Here is a 25,025-nt window from a genome sequence, read left to right as displayed (position 1 = left end):
TTTTATCTAAACCTATTTAACTTTTCATAATCTTCTCTTAAAAAATAATACTATTACTCTATGTGAACAAATTATTTATTTCTAATTTATTTATAAATACTTTATATACACAAATATGCTGGGTTATAATAAACCCAGAGTTGACTCAAAAGAGATAAACGCAACTCAGTGGGTTATTTAACCTATTCTGGGTTGTTTTAACCTAAAATACTGGGTTGTTTTAACCCATTGTCTTATTTGAACCCAAAGGCCTCAAAACTAACCCAGCATTTGTTTTTAGAGCGTAAGCACTGTTATGTTTCAAAAGTTATGATAAATCAATTAATATCTTTAGTTTTTTGGTATATAGCAAAAATTATGATGTATAACAGATTAAAACTTGCTCTGTTCGAGTTTCAGACTACTCGCCCATTAATAATTTCACGCTGTCGCCAGTCATTTTGCAAAAACGAAAGTGGCTTGTTTAGACAGATGTGCTCTTCACTTCATGGTGAATTTTTTGCAGCTGCAATGGATGTAAAAATAAACACTTGTTGATAAGATCTTCAAAGATGAATTTGCAGGCAGATCTCTCCGGACCAGCTGGAAAATGTAAGGGCAGACTGGAATGTTAGCATGACTTTTGAGTGGGATAGACAACTGTTTTGAAGAACAATATCATAAAATCACAATTTTGTTTGTTTGTACCACTTTTAACATAGCTTAGCATAATCCATTGAATCTGATTAGACCATTAGCATTGCACCTAAAAATAACCAAAGAGTTTTGATATTTTTTTCTTTTTTTTAATTTGACTCTTCTGTAGTTTCATCGTGTACTAAGACAGATGGAAAATAAAAATTGTGATTTTCTAGGCAGATATGGCTAGGACTATACTCTCATTCTGGCGTAATAATCAAGGACTTTGCTGCCGTAACATGGCTGCAGAGGCGCAATGATATTACGTAGTGCCAGAAAATAATCCTCTGCTATTGAAAGTTACTAAGGGGACTATTTTCGGCTGCTGCGTAATCTTTTACACAACTTTTAATTTTCCGTCGGCCTCAGTACATAATGTCACTACAGAACAGACAAGTTTTAAAAATGAAAAATATCGAAACTCATTGGTTAATTTTTAGCGCGATGCTAATGGTCTCATCAGATTCTATGGATTATGCTAATTAAGTGGTACCGCCAGACAGTCTTTTCAAGTGTTTTAGAAGAGAACAATATCTCAAGCTGAGATACACCACACAATAAATCTGCAAAAAATGCAAAATATGAACTAAAATTTTCTAATTCACCCAAGAAGAGGAAATGCTTTGCATTCTTTTCATAGCTTTATACCTATGAATTTAATAAAAATTTAAATAAATAACACCTTTTGTCTGGTGTCCTTTTAAACATTTGAAAAAATAAAGGTCTCAGAAATTTTATTTTTCAGGTTGTATGGTTCCATAAAGAAAATGTAACCTTCACAAAACCTTTCTGTTTCACAAAAAATTTACAGGCTCTACAGGCTATATAAAGGTAAGAAATTGATGCCTTATAAAGTTTTTTTGAGAACCAAAAATGGTTCTTCTGTGACTGCTGCGAATAACCCATTGGTCCGTAGACCACTATTGTTTGCCCACTGCTCTCAGAATAAACCGTGGGGTAAGACGCAATGTTTTTTAGGAATGAAAACAGAGTGGTTGGACATCTGGTTCCAGCTCATTTAGCCTCATAGCAGTCCTGCACCTCTCTGTTTCTATATGACTTCAAGGTTAACAAGCAGTCTGGAGCCGTACTGTCTGCAGTCCAATGATACCTGAAGCTCTGTACAAAAATTACGTGGGAAATATAAACTGGATTAGAGCTTCAATCTGATGGTCAAATGAGAAATACCGTTGCACTTATGCACTTTGTGGGTTTGGCCCATGCCCTTGAAATATGACTAACTTAAAAAAAGTGATACTAGTGTAAAATATATAAAGAGCTTTAGTAAACTGGACTCATTACATTCTCCGAGTTGCTGTAGTTAGATGTTATATTACGATAAAAGAAATTGCTATATGTTTCTAACCATAGTTGGAAAAAATACCTTTTCTAGGTAAACTTAACTGTTGGGTTTATCCATATTTCACCCGACCATGAGTTGAAACAACCCAGCAATACAGAAATATGATAAATCTTTATAAAATAAATATTTATGTATTTTGGTTATTTATTTGGTTAACTGTAAAACAAATCCAGCATGAAGTTAAAACAACTTGGTTTCGCAAGTCAATTTAACCTACTATTTTAAGTCTTGTGATAAGGAATGATTGACGACAGGCCGGTGAATTATAAGAAAATAATGTTCGCAGAGTGCCGTTACACCGCGGGTGTGCATTATTTTCTAATTAATCAAAGGACCCAAGTCAATTATTCCTCTTATACCACACTGTAAAAAATATTTTGCTGCCTTAAATTTTTTTGTTAAATCAACTCCGATTTACAAGTCATTTCAACTTACTATTATTTATCTTGACTAGAGATGAGTTGTTATAACTAGGTCAGTTGTTATAACTTATATAAATGAGTTGACTTTTTTCAACTATATTTTATAAGTTGTGACAACTCTGTTTACATGACTTGTAAATCTGAGTTGATTTATCAAAAATTTTTAAGGCAGAAAAGTATTTTTTAAAGTGCACGGTTACCAAAAATATTGCTCTGGTGCCTATTTTGAAAACATTTTAAAGGTTAGGTGTGCGGTTATTGAAAATAATCAACACCCATGGAACATTTCTCAACCAGTCAGAATAAAGCATTCAACAACCCGTGGTATAAGTTGATATAACTTATAAAAACACGTTGAAGTTGTTTAGCTTACATAAAACAACATAAAATATATATGTTGATTTGACATAATTTTACAGCATTTTACAATTGAATAATTTAGGTTTTTAAAATCAAGTTAAAACTTAAAACAACTTGGTTTTGCAAATCAATTCAACCTTCTAAGTTTAAGTCTTGATTTGTAATTAGTTGACATAACTAATTAAAACAAATTGAATATGGTTTAACTTAATTTTTAAGTTAAAGTAACATAAAAATATATGTTGATTTGACATCATTTTACATCATTTTATAATTTAGATTTTTATAATCAATTTTTTTACATTTTAATGTCTCAAGTCTTAAATCTCACAAAAGCACAACAATAAGATCTAGACATTAAATACATTTGAAAAGTTCAAGAAGTGTCGAACAAAGAGCAATTTTTCTTCAGTCCAAACCCTGAAGAAACACACATTATTGATATGGTCTTATATGGTTTTGGGCATTCATTGTCTCTTCCTCAAGATTTTTTTATAGATACAATATTTATGATGGATGAAGGAACTTTATTATCTCTGTCCAAACCACTTTATCTTATGACAGATGGCACCGTCGTCATGACGATGGAATAACAGAGAAAAGCCAACACTCAAGTGATGTGCCAGAGACGCTGATATGATATCCCAGTTATGTTTGAGGTTCACTTGATCGAAGTGAGAGTATTTTATAACCTTAGAGGAATGAAAATATTTGGATATTACATAACAAATCAGGATTAGACCCTCAGGATTTTTAAATGTGGTAGGGCAAAATAAGAGGTGAGAAAACGCTGATGGTGTAATATAATATGGGAGAAGAACAGATGTATAAAACATCTATTATCAATGACATAACAAACAAGATTGAGCATAACTTCAGCATTATAATGACAAATCTACTATGTGTTTAATTGTATTTCATCTTTTTAAGTGTTGCATGTTAACATGTGTAATAATTCCATTAATCTCTCTTAAAATATAGATCTAGATGAATCTAGATAAACCCATCATCGACTATCTACCCATCCCTTATATCTCCTCTGACCTGAATACATGTGATGAAAGCATTTGAGAGAGTCTCACGTCTGCACATGAACTTTCTGATAGCAATCAGATGTGGATTTAAATATGCCCTCATCCAATAAGAGACCTCAAACGAAAGAAGAGGAATGTGAAGGTGAAGATTTTAAAACCAATGGATGAAAAAAATCCTGCAAAAATATGTCTAATCTAGCTTTAAAATGTAAGCAACACATTTTAAGAAATGAACAAAAAATTGAAGATTTTTCTCTCTGGGTCAAGTTTCTGGATAACCCGACCTGATTCTTGTTTGACCTGCTATCAAGCGTCTTATCAGAGTTCTGTATCATGAGAGCTCAATCCTGTTATCATGAGCTCTGTTTGAAACCACAAACAAACTGCAGGAGGAGGCCAAAGACAACAGAGAAGAGAGGCAAGATGAAACAAGGAATCTTCTAGAGATAAAAATCAACTGCAGGCGGTCCGGTGTCCTACCAGGGTCAGGGCCAAAGTTCAAAACCCTGTGTATATGTAAAGCTGCAAGACAGAGAGTCCACTGTGGAATCCATTTATTAAATATAAAATAAATCCTGAGGAAATTCCAAAAGTGACCCCAGAACTAAGAATGGATTAACAAGTTCAACCTTCAACCTGTCTAGAAGCTTGACTGTAAAAATTATTAAAAAAGTAGAAACTAAAACAAAAAAACGGAATTTAAGCCAAAGCTTAAAAAAAGATTTAAAAACCAAATACTTCATGTTTACTAATCCTCATGTGAAGAACCATATGTGACCCTGGACCACAAAACCATTCACAAGGGTAATCTTTTGAAAATTAATGAATCATCTAAATAAATAAGATTTTTATTGATGTATGGTTTGTTAGGATAGGACCATTTTTGTCCGATATACAACTACAACTTGAAAATCTGGAACCTGAGGGTGTAAAAAATCTAAATATTGAGAAAATCACCAAGTTGTCCAAATGAAGTCCTTAGCAACAAATATTACAAATTATACATTTGTGATATATTTACCATAGAAAATGTACAAATATTCTCATTGAAAATGATCTTTACTTAATCCTACTGATTTTTGGCATAAAAAATCTGTTTGTTGTATTGTTGGCTAGTGCTACCAATATGCTACTTATGACTGGTTTTGTGATCCAGGGTCATATATTTAAAACTTACATTTTAAAGAGTGTACATGGAATTATTCTGCTATTCATTTGTGAGCCTGAATGTCTCATGAGATAACAAAAAAAACATCTTCACTAACCTTTGACCTTTCTCTCAGCACTGAAAACCATCCCACAGCGTGATGGGAGGTGAGCTGTATGAATATAAATCAATCATTCATATTGTCATTCAGCATAAGGGTCAAAGGCCATGCTTTTCGTCTGAGGCATTTTTTAAAAACACGCACAACACCATGTTTATGGCGGAATAAGACCATCCGCCAGAGCAGTGTTTCCCAATCCTGGTCCTCGAGGCCAGAAAGTTTTAGATGTCTCCTTATTTAAAGGAGTTTCTGGTTATCCAGAAACTTGAGCCAGACAGGAAAATGTGCAATTTTTTGTTCATTACTAAAATGTGTTGCTTACATTTTAAAGAGTCTTGAGATTTTCATGCTTGTGCAACCTGGGAATAAACATGCATACTTGTCTGGGAACGGTTGGAGAGCGGTCTGAGAGTAACGTCTTTGCTATTTTTTTGTGAAATATTGTCTCTTCCCCCACCGCTGACATCATTTATCACCTTGGCACGCTGTCTCAGTGTCCTGTTCATATTTTTTATGCACTGGCCGGCAGCCACTGACCGAGCACAAGTAATGAATGAATGACCCTTGCACAAATACCTTCTGCTTTCCTTTAGCTCCTGGCTCAGCAAAGCATGCATCACTATTGCTGTTGCTCATATTTAAGGTCTGATTTCAGTATTAATAGACACATGAGCATTATTTAGGCACCAGAATATCATCTTATAAATGTTAAAAATAATGCTCTAAAAGGGTTCTTTTCCGTTATGCTTTAGAAAAACTATGTTTGGATTTTCATACCTTACAAAGCAATTTTATTCTTACCTTTTTAAAGGGACACTCCACTTTTTTTGAAGATATGCTCATTTTTCAGCTCCCCTAGAGTTAAATATTTGATTTTTACTGTTTTGGAATCCATTCAGCTGATCTCTGGGTCTGGCGGTACCACTTTTAGCATAGCTTAGCATAATCTATTGAATCTGATTAGACCATTAGCATCGCTATCAAAAATAACCAAAGAGTCTAGATATTTTTCCTGTTTAAAACTTGACTCTTCTGTAGGTACATGGTGTACTAAGACCGACAGAAAATTAAAAATTTCGATTTTCTAGCCAGATATGGTTAGGAACTATACTCTCATTCTGGCGTAATAATCAAGGACTTTGCTGCTGTAACATGGCTGTTACGGCAGCAAAGTCCTTAATGGACTTTTGCACAGTATTGTATTTTGACATGACAAACCACTCACGAGACGAGCTAAACACATGTTTTAACGAGCTTTGCATTCGTGTGCACTCGAAAAAGGAAGTTACTGGCCGGCACTGCCCTTTAAATTTGACTAAACCTGAACATTTGAACAACCCCACAACCAAGCAAAATGTTTGGAAAGTGTCTTTAAACCAGAAATTCTGCCATGCAAAGATCTTGAATGATTAAGTAAACTGTGTTACTTACTTGATTCAAGTCAATATAAAATGTGATGGAATGAGAAACAAATGTCAATATTATAGTCCATTAGAGCTTAAATGTTTCATGAGTCAGTCACTGATGATCAAGGGTAAATCTGTCTGGATACATACTACATATGTATGGTTTATAGCCAAAGTTTTTTGACAGCTATACTGGTATGGCAATAATCAAAGCGCTTTCTTTTAACCAGATTCAATCAATAAATTGACATGTTCCAGAAAGCATCATTGTTTACAGCTCTTTGAAGGAAAGCTATAAAGATGAGTTAATGAAAAAGCCTTCGCTTGATTTATAAACCCAGGCACTTATAAAATAATCTTTGATCTGTCAGGGTTTCATTCCATACACGAGCAAGGACGAGGGATGTTATTCTGTCGTCTCTTTCTGAAGCAGATGTCCTTCAGTACTGATACAAACACTTTTAACCTCTTGTGTACTACAGTCTGTAAATGCACTGTATGGTGGGGAAAATATTTTTATATATTCTCACATTCAGATTCAAGAGATGATAGTAATAATAGGAAGAACTGCTTTGGGAATGTCCAGATTGACCTTGCATCTTTTAAGCTTTAGAGCTCAAAATGTCAGGCCTTGGCAAGCCCGGGAACCAAAAAGCTTTTCATCCATTTGAATGTGTTTTAAAAATGAAATAATCGTTTTAAATACCAAACACACTGACTTAATCATCAAATGGCACTTTACTGGGCTTACATGGAAAGGTGCTGAAGAATAAAAAAAATCAAGGTCAGACTAAAGTCAAAAAGAGCGCAGTTCTTATCAGATACTCTAGAAAGCTTTGCTGGAATTCAGGAGCTATGAGAATGAGCTCTGTCTCAGATAAGCCACTGACATGACTGCTTATCACATTTTTCTCGGTTTGTACATATGGCACATTTCAAAGTTTAAAATTCAAGTTATGGAATAAAATTTTTTTTGGGTCCCCAAACAAAGACCATCAACAAACCAGGATGGCCGAGTGGTTAAGGCGTTGGACTTAAGATCCAATGGGTGTATGCCCACGTGGGTTCGAACCCCACTCCTGGTAGCACTTTGTAAAAATTTAAAAGAAGCAAAGTACTACTGACTGAGTTATATAGTCCATCTAAGAAGATAGTAGCTACACATTACATACTATAGTTTCTAACATTATCAATAGTAATACTTTGCTAGTAATGCACACATCACACAAATACCACGATTTACAACTTAATCGAAAGGTTTCTTTCTCTTTCCTGTTCAGTTTTAGCACCTCATTCCTTCAGAAATGAGGGAGAGGTGTTTACTGCCTTCTCCAGGTGCAGTTACGAGGGCCAGGCAGGGCAAAGCAAGGGCCACCCTGGATTACATAAACAAATAGACCCCAGAGAGCGAGCTGTTTTGATAATGTCCATGATTAGCTCAGGTGCTGGGTTATGACCCTGCCAGACCCATGAGCCTTGCGGGGGCTGCGTGTGTTTTCCTTTCTTTTTCCGACAATGAAAAGATGCAGCTGCTTTCCTGGGCCACTTCGCCTGATACTGTACAATTTCAACCGGATGCCATTGACGGAAAAGACTGAATAAAATAAAACAAAAGTTTTGAAGCTTTTACTCAGTGTCTGTTACTTTTCACATGCTGGTGTTTTCCTAAAAGTTGAGGAAATAAACTGTTAGCAGATTATGTCCAACTTGCAACATTCCCAATCCAGGTCTTCTTTTTTTGTTATCTGTATAAGTAGTAAATAAAACAAAATACCTAAAGCTGCAATCTGTAACTTTTTGGGGGTAAAAATAAAAAAAATTGAGAAAGTACTTGAATAAACAATGTTTATTTAAAACGGTCTTCTTACCTTTGCCCAATTCACAACGGAGGGCTAATAATAATGTCATTTAATTTGATTGTCTGGGTCTGTTTTCGCTGGAAAATGTATTTTTCACCTTTTGTCTTTGTGTCATTTCATCACATCCATAAACAGAAAGTAGAAGTACCAGCTACTATATAATCTGTGTATGCTGCCGTAGATGGTGAAGAGTTTGTAGCTTTTCCTCTGAACAGGTAGGGCATCATTTAGTCAGAACAAATGCGGAAGATATATTATTTGTTCGGATTACAAGTTTTCGGTAATATGACTTTCAGGATGTACTTCTAAATGTCATCTTGAAGTATAATGACATATTTGGTGCATTGATCACAGACTTTAGATCAGTGGTTCTCAAACTGGGCTCCGGGGCCCCAAGATGGTGCCAGGGGGGCCCCAGTTTTATGACATTTTATAAAATACATTCATTTATCATGAATTCTGTGTAATTAAACCTAAAAAAATAAGGCTACTTTATTTGGGGGGCCGCGAAGGAAGGCAATGTACACAAGGGGGGCCGCATGTGGAAAAAGTTTGAGAACCACTGCTTTAGATTCATATGCGCAGAGTAAGGTGGAAGCACGACGCACGTACAGAAAATTACCCCGCAAATAACTAAAATTTTATGCTTCAAACTGAGATGGCGATAGAGAGGCAAAAGTTACGGATTTCAGTTTTAAAGTCGACATGAAACGGAAGTAGCGATTGTCTTATTTTTCCTATCGTGACGTATATCTGAGTGAAATGGTTCTGAAATGAGAAAAAAGGTAGGGAATTCGTCCATCACTGGTCGGATCGTTGGAAGTTGGGTCATGTTGCTAATCGCTGCGATCTTTTTCCGGACTCTGTATTCCCCGTGACCAGAAGTAAAGAGAGACTTTTTCAAGGAGGGGAGAAGATTAGCTTTTTTGATGAAAGATTGTGAGGGCACATTAATAAAAAAAATATAGATAGATAAGTCATTTGTAAAAAAAAATACCACAATATTTTGAAAAATAAACATTTTATTTTAATATCATGACGACTTCATGACAAAGCATTTGTTTCAAAATTGCTAAATTTCTTTAACCCAAAGGTTCTTCCAAATGGTTCTTCTATGGCAGTGGTTCTCAAACTGGGGTCCGAGGCCCCCAGGGGGGCCGTGAGATGGTGCCAGGGGGGCCCCAGTTTTATGTCATTTTATAAAATACATTCATTTATCATGAATTCTGTGTAATTAAACCTAAAGAAATAAGGCTATACCAACAGCACTACTTTGTATAACTTAATATGTTTTGTTTAATTAAAATGTTAAATTTTAAAACAGTTTTTGTCATAAATTTTCTTTGGGGGGGCCACAAAGGAATGCACTGTACACAAGGGGGGCCGCACGCTGAAAAAGTTTGAGAACCACTGTTCTATGGCATTGCTGTGAAGAACCTTTTGCAGCATCTTCTTTATTTTTAAGAGTGTAAGTTGATTTAGATTAAAGCATCTGCTAATGTGTAAATGTAACGCATAAACAACTCCTAACATTGATAAAAGAATAAAGATGTACATATTCAAGCTGCTATAGCAGAAGGCTATATGTGATATGTACTCACCACCACAGAAATAAAGTATGGACTGTGTGGAGTGTGTGTTGTATTCGTGGACCAGCTGTGTAAATCTTGAGGGGAGGAGTGTGGACTCTGTGCATTTTTAAAAACACTTCAGTAACCGATGAAAACCATTCAGTAACTACAGAAAGATCACAGAACAAAGACTGCAGTGAGTATCCATTCAAATCCCTGCACTGTTAGAAAAAAAAGGCCAAAATATGTACCCCATCTGTCACTGAGGCAGTACCCTTTTAAAAGTTCCTATTAGATTTGGAAACAATATGTACCTTTGAGGTGCTAATATGAACTCTTACAAGTACAAAGGTGTGCTTTTTGAAAGGGTACAGTCCAGTGACAGCTAGGGTAGGGGCACATTTTGACAATTCTTTCAAAAACACGGACTGCTGTTCTCCGGTGGCCTAAAATAGGAGGTCGTTAAATAGTCAAGTAAAAAACTAAGCTCTAATGAATCCGGATCTTCCTCCAACACCATGTCATTTATCGAAAGAAGACCAGTGTGTTATATTGATTTGAAGCACCCTGCCGTGAACCAACCCTTCCCCCATGACCTGTAAGGTATGATGGACCCAAAGAAAGGAAAAATAACATAGAAATGAAACGCATGCTGGGAATCACTCGCATACAATATCAAGAAATCGTTCGCACCAAAAAGCCTCAACAATTACCAGACAAAAGCCATTATAGACGATAATGAGTGTGGGCATTAGTGTTGGCTTCAAAGGTGTCTCTCCGTCCCCCTCACTGTGATCCAGGGATTTTTGAAGATGGACAGAGTAAAGCCCCCAACCAAGACACACTGCCCCTGTTGATGGAGACCCCATGTAAAAGTGGGAACAATTGAACGCCTATTAGCATGGCAAAGGTCTGCTCATTACAAGAGATCATTAGAGGGACTTTTAGATGAAAGAGACACTTCCACATTAGGAGCTGCAGGCCTACAATTTTTTAAGAAGAAAGGGGGATAGGATAAGACAGAGAAGATAAACCCCCACCACCATTACAAACAAACACTTGGATACATATGGTCCAAAATGAAATTTATAATAAGTTAAAATTCAGACTGGCTGAGGTCCTGATTAAAGACATTGCATAAAAAGGGCATTTCTTAAAAGTGTAACCAAACAGACCCATCGGCTCTTTCATTCAGCCAATCTTACCCAAATTTGTTATTGGCGAGTCACATGTTGGACATTCACAAACAGAACCACTGCCATAACCACCAAAACACAGTGGTGATTTCCTTCCCCCAAAGCTGCAAAGTCATTATCAGCTGTCCTGGTCTTATATATGAGCTCCATGCTCCCAGGAGAGACTGAAATAAGCGTGTTGGTCAGTGGGGGAGGTGAGGGCCGACGGGGTCCCGCTCTCAAACGAGGGGCCGATGAGGAACAGAGAGGGATTCTGAATGATGAAGGAGTCTTTGAAGAGCTGGAGATGGAGGGATGATTGCTCTTTGAGGTCTCCATGCGCACTGAAGGGCTTTTGTGTCAAAACCTCCTACGAGAGCAGTTCACGTTACTGCAGGACAATGGCCGGTTAAACTGCGCACAGAAAGAGGTTAATCCGCAAAGAATAGGCTGGTGGTCGGTAAAGCCAGTGACACAAGGTCTGCAGAAAAGCATTAGTCAATAAAGTACTAATTAAAGCGTTTGCTTGGTGAGCCGTGCAGAAGGCGATCAAAGCCAAACGCTGTTGAGTCACAAATGGGGAAGGTGCTTAAGGGGACGCGTTCACTCTGAATTAAGGTCAGATAAGAACATGCACACACACCATACACACACACTGAGCAGCTGCACAACTTGATTTAATTGTTGAGGGTAACTTTAATTTTAGAACTTGGCTAAGTTGGATTTAAGATCCAATGGGCAAATGGACTCCTAGTACAGCTGTTTTACAGAAAGCAGTAATTGTTGGATCTCAAAGAAGCAAGCTGCTTTCTAAGGTGCGCTATTAAAAAGAAAAGGATTTCTACAAAGTGACCCGAATGGGAATCTAAATTTTAAATGGAAAACACTAATGCTTCCCTGTGGCTACCCAAAATCAATGACTTGTTTCACAAAGGAGTTGAGAAAACACACAAAAAACTAGGGTGTTAAGGCGTTGGACTTAAAATCCAATTGATTAATTTCCCTGTGGGTCGAACCCCACACCTGTTAAAGTTATCTTTTAAATGAAAAACTGTGGCTACCCAGGGTGTCGATAAACACCCACAGAAACCAGGATGGCCGAGTGGTTAAGGCGTTGGACTTAAGATCCAATGGATGTATGTCCTCGTGGGTTCGAACCCCACTCCTGGTATTTGTAGTCATATCTTTAAAAAAAGCAATAATGTTCCCCTGTGATTACCTAAAATCTGTGTGTTTCACAAAAGGGCTAACAAACATGCAAAGAAACCAGGATTGCCGAGTGGTTAAGGCGTTGGACTTAAGATCCAATGGATGTATATCCTCGCGGGTTCGAACTCCACTCCTGGTATTTGTAGTCATATCTTTAAAAAAAAGCAGTAATGTTCCCCTGTGACTACCCAAAATCTGTGTGTTTCACAAAGGGGTCTAGCAAACACACCAGGATGGCCGAGTGGTTAAGGTGTTGGACTTAAGATCCAATGGATGTATATCCTCGTGGGTTCAAACCCCACTCCTTGTATGGTAAGCCTTATCTTTAAAAAAGCAGTAATGTCCCCCTGTGACTACCCAAAATCTGTGTTCACAAAGGGGCTAACAAATACGCAAAGAAACCAGGATGGTCAAGTGTTTAAGACACTGGGCTTGGGCCCAATCCCATTTCTCTGTCCTACCCCTTAGTTTTGCATGTTCACGTGAGAGTAAGGGCTATCCTGATTGGGCCTTACTCTCACGTGAACATGCAAAACTAAGGGGTAGGGGTAAGGGGTAGGGGTAAGGGGTAGGGGTAAAGGGTAAGGGGTAAGGGGTAAGGGTAAGGGGTAAGGGGTAAGGGGTAGGGTGTAGGGGGTAGGGGGTAGGGGGTAAGGGGTAGGGGGTAAGGGGTAGGGGTAAGGGTAAGGGGTAAGACAGAGAAATCAGATTGGGCCTAAAGATCCAATGGACAAATGTCCTTTAGGTTCGAAACCCACTTATGGTACAGATGTGTTTTAAACAACATGCAGATCTGTTCTGATCATGTTTGATCTCAATTAAGAAATGAGCTGGTTTCTAAAGTCCCCTATTTAAGAAACAAAAGAATGACCACATAGCAACCAGAATAGCTCAATGGTTAAGGTTTTGGACCTAAGAAGTCCTTGTGGATTTAAACCCAACATCTGGGTTGAATAATGCAGAGTTAGGTAGTGCTAATTCTCCTTTAAAAAGAATTTTAGGACACAAATGTTTAGGCAGGGCAGAATACTTGCACAAAATGTATTTCAGATATGTCACAGTGAAGTCATTTTAATAACCAGATGTTTGTTTGTTTTTCTCAAAAACCCACCTTACATGAGCATTTCTGCATGAGTGTTAATAAGAATCATGTCAGCAGGGACATCTGCTGTTCCAGAAAGTGAAAGGAGTGGCGTGCAGTGACTGGCAGGTTTATATAGATGCCATCCACACCTTCAATCTCACACAGAGCCTCTGCAGATCCTTCTGTCACTTTTGCATCCCTAGAAACCACGTTACTAATATTTCTGATTGTGATTTTCACAAGGATATTTATTCAGTTAGCTGAAATACTGTACAGAACCCAGGAATAACATTGAATCACTGTTAAAGGCCAATAAAAGAAAATGGCTTCATTGTGTTTGAAATTACCCATGTTCTCAAAAAGATAAGAAAAAAATATGATGATATGGTATTCTGGTCATGACAGACTATTTCTACTTTTTCTTACAGTTTTAAAATAAATTTCATTGTACTATACCCAATATTGACTTTTTTCAACCCATGGTTGGTTGAATAAGAGAAAAACCCAACCGCTGGGTTAAATTCACCCTGAAACTTCATACTGCTCATGTGAATAAGCTTTGTAAAGATTCATGGTTTTTGCTGCAGAAAATAAGCAATTTGAAGCTTGAATCTAACCAATTTGAAAATAAGATTTTTGCTGCTGTCTGCTCAAAACCAACAATCATACTGAATATGATGTAGTGGTTTGTTGCCAGGTAAAAGCAACTACCCTGTATCCAGATAATGATGTACAATTTTTATTCTGAAAACCCACCCTGAGTCCATATTTTCCCATTATTTGTATAATGTTATTCATGCATCATTTTTTGGCTGAACTGTTGCTCTCACAACATTAGCTCCTTGGACGTCACCCTGGCTGGCTTTTTTCTTTCATCAGCCTAAGCTGTCACGTCTTTTTGTGATGTTTTCCTCAAACACATCTGCTCCAATGCTATGCCCCCAAACTACGCTCTGGTTGTGTTTGAACAGTCTAGAAATATCTGTAAATTGGGGACACCTGATTGTGCCCTCACTGGGGGTCACCAATAAAGGTTCACTTCCCTTTGGTAGCATGGTGCTGAACAGCAGGACGGGCCTGGTTTTTCTCACCCTGCCTTTCCATCCGACAACAAATAAACAGCCAGAGGTCTTTAATGTACCATACACGTGACACCTCTGCTCACCTACTCTACAAAGAGCTCAGGAAGCTTTGGGTGTCAAGATAAATATTATGGCAGCAAAGCTTCATTTGGCGTTTGTCTGAGGCTTGAGTCTGCCTTTCGAACCTGAGCGAGAGCTAAAGGTGAAAAATACAGGAGAAACCATCTGTCTGGTTGACAGCGCCGCATTTGGTCAAGGATATTCAGGAGTCAGGATATTAACAAAGATTTGTGACTCACTAAAACAGCATGTAGAACATGTAAGTAAAGTGAAGTCGTTCCTGATTAATGTCATAATGACAGTCATAACAGTGATTGTTATTCATTGGTTGGTTACACAAACTTTTTGATTAACATATGCTTTGAATTGAGCCTTATATTGATAATCAGTTTTTTTGTGATTGTTGCGGGGAAAAATCCTTGATCTTGCGGCACGTTTTTGTAAAAACTGCGATGGAATATGCGGGATATTTATGCAATTTTATATGATGAAATTGTGGGAATTTGCAAAAATTGCGGGAACTTGCAAAAACTGTGGGAACTTGCAAAAACTGCGCTTGGATGAAAAAGAGAAACAAAGTGATTCCCCCAAAACCCTGTTCTCACTAGACTACTACCTTAATGTAAAGAGTCATTTCTTATTACTTTCTATGATAAGCAAGCATACTACATCACAGAAAGTTCTTGAAATATTCAACTTCTCATCTTGTTTTATTTTCAGACCTTAATAAACACATGGCTCAAACGTACAAAATATTAATGAGTCAAACAAGCCTTTTTGGCTTATTTTTGTTGGGAAATGAGACTGATTTGTGGGCTTCATCGGCATTGTGGGGTTTGCAGCTTTTAATTGATGTTCACATCGCGCAATTACATCACTTTATAACGTTCCCATGGCAACTGGGGAAGTTGCTGCGCTTGTGTAAAGTAAATGCAAAAATTTTTTACTTTCTGCTAAGATATATGTGACTTTTTGCTACAAAAATGCAGGAGTATGAAATTATGCAAGTCCCGCATATTTTGCCTGTGGAAATCTGAAATTTATGTGGTGAAAGTGCGGCGTATTTGAAAAAATGCGGCCCCCGCATAAATATGCGGACTTTGGCTGATTATGCATTGAATCATGCGATCGCATAATCGTGTTTTACTGGAGGGAGTGGATAATATATCATAAGCATTTAGCGTTATTTTATTAATGTCAACAAAAAACTATTGCAAAAAGACGTAATTTCCATGAACCGATGTTATGCGACTAAACAAAATTTTAAAACATAATTTTAAAAAGCATGTGATGGGTGTGTGGCGCCATGCATGCCTACCGAGGGAGCGAATTGAAAGCATACAGAGCAGTCGACTCCCAAATTGCTCTTGCTGTATTTTAATGTCATGCGCTTTTTGGTTCTTGTGAACACACCTCTTCTGTCTTGTCCTCAAAAAAAAAACATACTGCACCATATTTAAAGAATGATCATGTGACTTTAATGCACATCAGGTGGCATGTACATGCGAAAAACCATTGCAATTTTGCGAAATATTCCTTTTTGAATTGCATAAACTTTTTTTGAAGTTTATGTTTCCATTGGGCACATTTTCAAATTTCAGTTTGCGCAATTTGAAGGGTAAGAGCCTCTTTGGCTCACCAGTACACAACCACAGTGAAAAGCATAGCAATCATTTAAAATGTCCTAACAACCTTAAGAACACACAGGCAACATACTAAAAAGACCCAGACAACCACCCATAACACCTTAGCCAAACATTGAATAGCGCTCATGCAAATATATTTTGCTATATAGACGGTTTCAGCAGTAACAACATAAACAAGCGGCTTTCGTGGTCAACACGTAACTTCCGGTAAACTCCGCTAAGAATAAATAACAACAAAGTACTTTAAAAATAGTTGATTTATATAACAACCCTGCTGAAAATCGAGCATCAAACCAGCATGGACCAGCATGGAAATTTTGCTGGTCTATGATGGTTTGATGCTGGTTTAGCTGGTGGTCACCAGCATACCAGCAGCAAAACACAACATATGCTGTGTCTTGCTGGAATGACCAGCATGGGATGCTGGTGCTAATGCTGGTTTGGTGCTGGATTAGCGGGTGTTCACTAGGAAACCAGCACCAAAACACAACATATGCTGGTCTTGCTGGTATGCTGGTTTTTTCAGCAGGGAAGCAAAAAACAACAACACGTAGATTACCTAGGAAACCAAAACATTTGTTATTTTCGATGAGGTATTTGTTCAAAAGTCTAGTTTAGCAACTAGTCAGACCATTAAAAAATTAAACCAGAAGTAAAGTTCGGACCGGACGTGTATTGCGTCACCGCATGTGCGTCCGATGAAACCGTCTATACATGAATATAAAAGTATTTTAAGCCTATCATGCATCCTATTCATTACAGTGTCCCTGTAGCTCAACTGGTGGGGCAAAGTTCATAGGTTTGATTCCCAGGGAACACACATGTTGATAAAATGTGTACCTACTAATATGCATTGTAAATTGCTTTGGATTAAAGCGTCTGCCAGATGGTTGTGTAAATGCATACCCAATTTCTCGGTGAGGTTATTTTAAATAGGTTTGTTTTTTGCTTTATCTGACCAGGAGGTATTTCCCAACTCGATTAACACCAGCCAATTACGCAGATAAATTTGTGAAAACAGTTGCCTCGCCGCAAAGTGCTGTGAAATGAGTTTACACCCAAACTAATTACAAACAACTCCCCGAGTATCCTAATCAGATATCAGCTCAGCGGCACTTTTCATTTACACAAGGAAATTGAATTAATCTGAAACGATCCGAGGCCAACCGCTGAATAATGCCGCTTTATGGATACAACACATGTCTGAAATAAAGGTGTGCAGCACATCGAGCCTCCTTCTGTAGTTCAATTGCTAGAATAACGTGCTAGCAATGCAAAGTTCATGGATACTGATAAAAAATGTATAGACTGTATGTTGTATTGGATAAAAGTGAATCCAGTAACTATAGGTATATCAGACATTGACTCAAACCCTTTCTGTTTGTCCAAAGCTGTGCCACGCTTTTCCACAGAACATCAAAGAGTGAAATTAGAGCCGTCATTTAAACCAGGACTGCATTTATTAGGAGCCAGCCTGTCTCTCTCATCAGTGCAATTGAGAAAACATGGGCGAGCGTTGTGCACTGGCACTGAGAGAACACCAAATCTGTTCTCGTTCTCCTGAGAGACAGACGGGGAGACGGGAACCAGTGCAGCCGGTACAGAGCGAGGATTACCGTGTGGTGTATTCTCTGACCACCTCATTTCCTTCCCCGCGGCAATCAGCGTCTCCAATCTCTCGCCTGCAGGCCTGCGTGCTACCGCTTGCCATCTTTACGTGTCTGTTTGTCGGGCTTTCTGTTTTTCCCATTACTCCACCCAACATGACGTCTAGAGTTGCTGATATTCGAACAGACCGATCTCTCGTTCTGGCTGGCGTCCAATGCTGTTTTTAAGATGATTTAAGGCGGCTTCGCCTCTTGTACGTCGGTGGGTATTTTAGGCAGTAAGCGATCTTGATAATGCCATTAATCATCAAGTGTTGTTTAAAGCATCGGTTCTGCACCCCATTTCTTAAGCTCGGGCCATACTAAGACATGTTTATGAGCCCAGCAGTAGCCAGGGTGTCTATTTTTAGAAAAGCATACTATAGAGTATTATTGTGTGCACTATTTCTAATAAGTATTGAATTCAGTTTATGTGCCAGTACAGTTGGTTTTGTTTTTACTTGGAGCAATTCTGATAAGTAAGCATAAGGATACTGGGTCTCATTCACTAAGCATGCGTACGCACAAATTTGTGTGTGAGATGTGCGTACCGATGTTTTCACCAACAACGATTCAACAAAAACGTTTGTATCAAAATGTCTTCTGAATATACGCAAAAATTCAAGAAAACCTACAATCACTCATATGCAATAATCATGTACGATATAATCAAATACTAGGCTATAATTATAATGTGTATGATAATCTTGATATATAAAATTTACATGATTATATTTGATATTATAATATTTTCTGTATTATATATTATTATACATTATCTATATTATTATTATTATATACATTATATTATACATTATTATAGCCCACTTATTTTTTCTACACATATTAAGAAGTAATGACAAATCTTCACGCTTTCCTTCCTCACTTTATAAATCTCTATATGAAAGCGTCTGCTTAATGCCTAATGTAAATGTCATGAAAATGTAGTGAGAAGTCCAAACGTCAATCACTTGATCTCCTGTCTGTTTTATTTTAGATACAGATTTGCGTCTCTGTCATATTAATAAAATTTCATGTTTGTTAACGCATCCAATACTTCTTTAATGTTACTCCGGTTAGTGGACAGCACTGGCTTCCTCCAGTGAAAACAAAAACTCCCAAATAAAAAATTGGAACTTTACTTAATAAATATGATTATGGATTTCTTTTCGAGCTCTTTTGCTTTTATGACAAACTGCTCTAAAATTTTCTGTGGACCAGCGCTGCGGAAAGCACTTATATATGGAGCTGGTTTTGGCGTGTTTTATGCAAATTACCAACCTTGTGCACATGGCCACTCATCTAGAACACTCCAAATTCATTAACATAAGAACAAGTATAAGAACAAACTCATGTGCGTACGCACGTGTTCTGAATTAGGCAGAAAGTTTTCGTGAGAAGTTCAAGTGTGCGTATAAATACGAAAAACGTACGCAATTATTAGTGAATGAGACCCAATGTTTGCCCAATTTTTAACAATTTAATTCAAATAAAGTTACCCAAAAGTAAAGTATTTTATACATAAAATTAGACTCAAAATATATGCAGTAAATCAATATTGATAATATATATTTAAATAATATACTATACTAACTATAATTATTATAACTGAATGCTACTCGCAGAAAATTAAATGAATTAATTAAGGGTTAAAGGATTACTCCACTTTCATTTTTTATTACTTTATTCACCCCATCAATAAAAATGTTTATGTCTTTCTTTTTTCAGTCGAGAAGAAATTAAGTTTTTGAGGAAAATATTCCAGGACTTTTCTCAATATAGTAGACTTTAGTGGACCTCAACAGTTTACAGTTTAAATGCAGCTTCAAAGGGCTCTAAATGATCCCAATCAAGGCATAAGGGTCTTATCTAGCGAAACAATCGTCATTTTCGCCTAAAAAAAATTCCCTTTTTAACCACAACTTCTTTTCTTGCACTAGCCTTGTGACCCACTAGCACAACCTTATGTATTACGTAATCACATCGAAAGGTCACGCTTTACATATGTGAAACACACACTTGAGGACCATTTTAACAAAAAACTGACACAAAGACATTAATAAGTATAATTCCACATACAACAACGTCTGAAGAGTTCTCTTTCTCCACACTTGTAAACACTGGAGTGGTAGTTTCGCATATGTCATGTTTTTGCTAGCACGTCACACGCCTAGTGCAAGAAGAGAAGTTGTGTGGTTTAAAAGTGCATAAATGATGATCGTTTTGGTAGATAAAACCCTTATGCATTGGTTGAGATTGTTTTGAGCCTATTTAAATCTGCATTGAAACCGTAAACTGTTGAGGTCCAATAAAGTTCACTATATGGAGAAAAATACAAGAATGTTTTCGTCAAAAAAATTAATTTCTTCTCGAATGAAAGACATATACATCTTGGATGACGGGGGTGAGTAAATTATCAGATATTTTTTTATGAAAGTGAAGTAATTTTTGTGGATTTTTGTAATGATGCATACGCACAGGTCTCACATACAATATGTAAGCCATGGAGACGTATTGCAATTTTTATTGCATTGGACACCGGTATATGCATGCGAGCTAAATAAAGTATATTTTGCAAGGCTCTGCATTTCATTGTGTGTGTATGCTCCAATGCTATCTTATGGCAATTTGTATGCATTTTACAAGGTGGCTAATTTGTATAAATTCGTACCAAATTTATACACTTTGAACCATTTGCTCCTGTGACTTAGGGGTTAGGGGTGGGGTTTCATTTTTGTTTTTTATGATAATCGCATGTTTTTGTACAAATTACTTCATACGAAAGAAAAATCTCTTTTTACTTGGACCTTTAGGTGACAACAACATTGTAGTACTCAACATCTAGTAAGCAGTATGCCAGTATTTGTTTTGAACATAGCCGATGTGGTTTATTTTAAGCAGGTTTCTGGGAATGTTTATCCATGTTCAATCTCTGAAGCCTGTGGCATGGGAAGCAGAACTCACGAAATATGAATGAGACTGATGGATTTAAAATTACAGGGATTAGGTGCAAATAAGAAAGCTTGGTTGGTTTGTGTTAGCTTCTCCCAAAACCCAAAATGGGGAGAGTCTGTCAAATCACTTAAATTAGTCTAATAATCTTTATAGTCAGTGGAAAATGCATGCTTGACTTGCAGCATGCAATGGTAACCAGGACAGTGAGCGGCACAAATTAGGAACTGTTTCCCCTCCCAACCAACCCACCGACTGGCCATTCCCTTTGCTAAACAGACCAAGGATTTCCATGTAAAAAACTGCTCTGTCAGCTCAAAAGCAAAGATGCTAAACTAACAGCTCACTTTGTGTTGACCCGTGGCTCTGTGGAGTTCTTTCAAGCGTTGCATTCTCAATGGGCTTAAGACCCATTTTTGGAGAGGGGTGTAAACTGGTCCTCGCTGTAACCCCCCCCACACACACTTTTAACATTCCTGCTGAGCAGCTGGTTTCCAAGGCAACGGCAGTAAGCATGGATGACTGCAACCATGCACCCCTCTTTTGTCCTTTTGCTTGATGGGATAATAACATGACAGGTCGCCTTGCTTCTGAAACACATCAGGAGCTACAGTGATCGGCGACAGCTTGTGCATGTATAAACACAGCTGGCAGAGGATATCTCACGTTGTCACAGACGTGGCATAACAGCCACGGACATGGCAGTGAAATATAACCCGATAAGACAGTCTCACCAGTTCTTCCCTTAGGAGATAACCCTGAGTCTCTAAATGTACACTGTGTGCTTTTTGTGTGTACAACTTGACTTCAGTTAACTGATTTTCCATTCAAATTATATCTTAGCTAATATCATATTATAACATAGTTTTTTAATTATTTAATTATAATATCATAATATTAGTCCAATGTTTGGCACATCCTTATTTACACATTTACCATGGAAATATGTACTAGCAATGGCCTCAGCTATAACAACATCCCAACACCAAAAGTTCATTATTCTTAAATCAGATCTGTCCCCAGACCTGCTCACCAACCTGTGCAGACTTCACCACTGACACTGTGGCAATGGACCATCACATCATTGATTGATTTTTTCTGGTCCTGGGTGACAATATCATCTATTACTCATCAGCTTTTGACACGCCATAAACAACCAAATAAGAAAATGTCATTGACTCATATATTTAATCGTTTTATCCCAGTGCCAAATGTAACTGAGAGCCCTATTCCCCTCATCAGTGGCGTGTCGCAGCTCGCCCCAACTGCCAAACACAGACTTTCCTAATTACCTTCCAGACGAGGGAACACGAAAGTTACAGGCATTTCACCATCAGCAGCACATGCAGCCCGGGGAGAGAGGATAAATTGGCTATGAGAGGCTCTCTATCCTCAGCTTCTCTTGGGGACCTATGGAAACAGGTAAAACTGTATTACCACCTGCTCTCTAACAATGAGAATGAGCTCTTTTCTTATTTAGCGACACCTCTAATTGTGCACCTGCTTTCAGGGTGGCCAGGAGAAAATTGAGTTCACTGAAAAATGTAGGTAGGCAGCCAAGATATCATAGCAAACAGTATGTTGTTCATTTCCAGATAGCATGATATATTGCATTATTATTACTATATTTATAAACCAATTGGATGGATGGATAGAGAGATAAAATGACAGACAGATAGAGACAGAGATAGATGAATAGACAGATTAGAAAACGATAGATAGATAGATAGATAGATAGATAGATAGATAGATAGATAGATAGATAGATAGATAGACAGACAGACAGACAGACAGACAGACAGACAGACAGACAGACAGACAGATATAGCAATAAACAGACAGACAGATAGACAAACAAACAGACATACAGTCAGATACTGTAGATAGATAGATAGATAGATAGATAGATAGATAGATAGATAGATAGACAGACAGACAGATTGACAGACAGATAGACAGACAGACAGACCGACAGACAGACATACATATATAGCAATAAACAGACAGACACATAGATAGACAAACAAACAAACAGACAGACAATCAGATACTGTAGATAGATAGATAGATGGACAGAGAGACAGACAGAGACAGACAGACATGATAGATAGATACATAGACAGAAATATAGATAGATAGATAGATAGATAGATAGATAGATAGATAGATAGATAGATAGATAGATAGATAGATAGATAGATAGATAGATAGATAGATAGATAGATAAAATGACAGACAGTTAGATACATAGATAGATGGATAAACAGATTAGAAAACGATAGAACGATCGAAAGAACAATAGACAGACAGACAGACAGACAGACAGATAGAGCAATAAACAGACAGACAGATAGATAGACAAACAGAGACACAGACAGATGCTGTAGATAGATAGACAGACAGACAGACAGACAGGATAGATACATAGACAGATATATAGACAGACAGACGGACAGACAGACATGATAAATAGACAGAAAGACAGTATAGATTGACAGACAGTATAGATACCAGATTGACTGACTGACAGACAAACACACAGACAGAGAGATAGACAAACAAACAGACAGACAGATACTGTAGACAGACAGACAGACAGACAGACAGACAGACAGACAGACAGACAGACAGACAGACAGACAGGATAGGTACATAGACAGATAGACAGGATAGATAGACAGACTGACTGACTGAATGATTGATTTACAGATAAAACAATAGACAGACAGACAGACAGACAGACAGACAGACAGACAGACAGACAGATAGGTAGGTACATGCATGCATAGACAGACAGACAGACAGACAGAAAGACAGAAAGACAGACAGACAGACAGACAGACAGACAGACAGACAGACAGACAGACAGACAGACAGACAGACAAAAACTGTAGATAGATAGACAGACAGACAGACAGACAGACAGACAGAATTAGCTTTTTTATAATATATGTAAAAATGACCAAGAGCGTTAAGGAAGATAAAAAGGATACATTTTAATTTCACATTACCTTAAAGTTAGGAAAGTGTACAGATATACACTGTAAAAATTAAAAAGTTTGTTCAAATTAAACAGAATTCAATTGGTAAAAACTTTTTTAGGTTTAACCAATTGAAGTAATTTTTTAAGTTGATTGAACTTTTTACTTTTTACAGTGTGGAGAAGTCGAAATAGTTCCGACAGAAATGGCCTTTCTGTGACCTCTGACTCACTGGTGAGGGGTGATGGGTTGGTTGTTCTCTTTTTGTGTGATACCATACATGAAACCTTACATGTAAAGTGTATAATATTTCTACAGTTAATTACTACATGCACACGGTAAAATATTCCTTGTTGCTCTAATTTTTTTAAGTTTAATCTGCTTTTATTTACAATTCATTTCAACTTCAACTAATTCTTGACTATTGAGGAGATAGCTTAAGTTATTTCAATTTAATTCAATTTTAATTTAAAGCAACTCCTCACTAGTCAAAAAAGCTGAAATTAATTCTAATTTCAAGCTCATTAAATTTAAAAATGTAAGTGCAACAGTTCTAAGAGTATTAGATTTCCGGTGATCTACTGCAGAACCTGGCAAATGTTGCTATGGTTACCAAGCAGTCATCTAAAGCTGTGTCATTGCTTGGCGGAAGGGACCGAATGGTGAGCAAGCGAGTGTGCGATTGAGTCTCAGATGGGTTTGATTTGATTGCACAACAGGTGAACCGATAACCTCAGGGATTCTGGCTCGATGCCTGTGGTGTCTCCTCTGGGTGATACAGTAGCAGATACTGATCACTGATGAATCCAGTGAGGTGAGATGCTGAGCTGTGGGGAATCCCTTTTAACACATAAGGTCGTCTGTAACTTTCCATCTTGACTTTGTTAGCAAGTTACCATCGGTGCGACTCACGCCTTGGTGTTGTTTGCTTTGGGTCAGCTGTCATCTGGTCCAAGAGAGATGTTGGCAAATCCACAGCGTGCCTTTTTTACTTTTAACTTTTTTATTGATATTTATACAGTCAGTCCTTATGTGCATTTAAGGTATACTTGTTTTGATCATTATGTGTGTTGTTTCCCATGACTTCTGTATTGCTAGCCTAGCACAGTGCTAGGACAACTTTCGTTGTATGTAATACAGTAGAAAAAGTATGTCAACATGATAAGTGCAAGACAAACTCACTTTTAATTTAATCAAAGAAATAATGTGTTTGATATGCATTGCTTACT

The 25,025-nt window shown here is 37.4% G+C and overlaps 4 non-coding genes across 4 annotated transcripts; all 4 read left to right on the top strand.

Annotated features, from left to right (window-relative positions):
* Nucleotides 1–7,533: 7,533 nt before the first annotated feature.
* trnal-uaa (transfer RNA leucine (anticodon UAA)) lies at nucleotides 7,534–7,616 on the top strand. Its single transcript has one exon. It is a non-coding gene; the product is annotated as a tRNA-Leu (tRNA).
* Nucleotides 7,617–12,224: 4,608 nt separating this feature from the next.
* trnal-uaa (transfer RNA leucine (anticodon UAA)) lies at nucleotides 12,225–12,307 on the top strand. The gene has a single exon. It is a non-coding gene; the product is annotated as a tRNA-Leu (tRNA).
* A 94-nt stretch (nucleotides 12,308–12,401) lies between these two features.
* trnal-uaa (transfer RNA leucine (anticodon UAA)) lies at nucleotides 12,402–12,484 on the top strand. The gene has a single exon. It is a non-coding gene; the product is annotated as a tRNA-Leu (tRNA).
* An 88-nt stretch (nucleotides 12,485–12,572) lies between these two features.
* trnal-uaa (transfer RNA leucine (anticodon UAA)) lies at nucleotides 12,573–12,660 on the top strand. The gene has a single exon. It is a non-coding gene; the product is annotated as a tRNA-Leu (tRNA).
* Nucleotides 12,661–25,025: the final 12,365 nt, after the last annotated feature.

The sequence above is a fragment of the Paramisgurnus dabryanus genome, chromosome 17 (genome assembly GCF_030506205.2).
Source record: "Paramisgurnus dabryanus chromosome 17, PD_genome_1.1, whole genome shotgun sequence".
Classification (NCBI taxonomy): Eukaryota; Metazoa; Chordata; class Actinopteri; order Cypriniformes; family Cobitidae; genus Paramisgurnus; species Paramisgurnus dabryanus.
The sequence above is the reverse complement of the archived record's forward strand: the minus strand, read 5'-3'. Positions and strand labels throughout refer to the sequence as shown.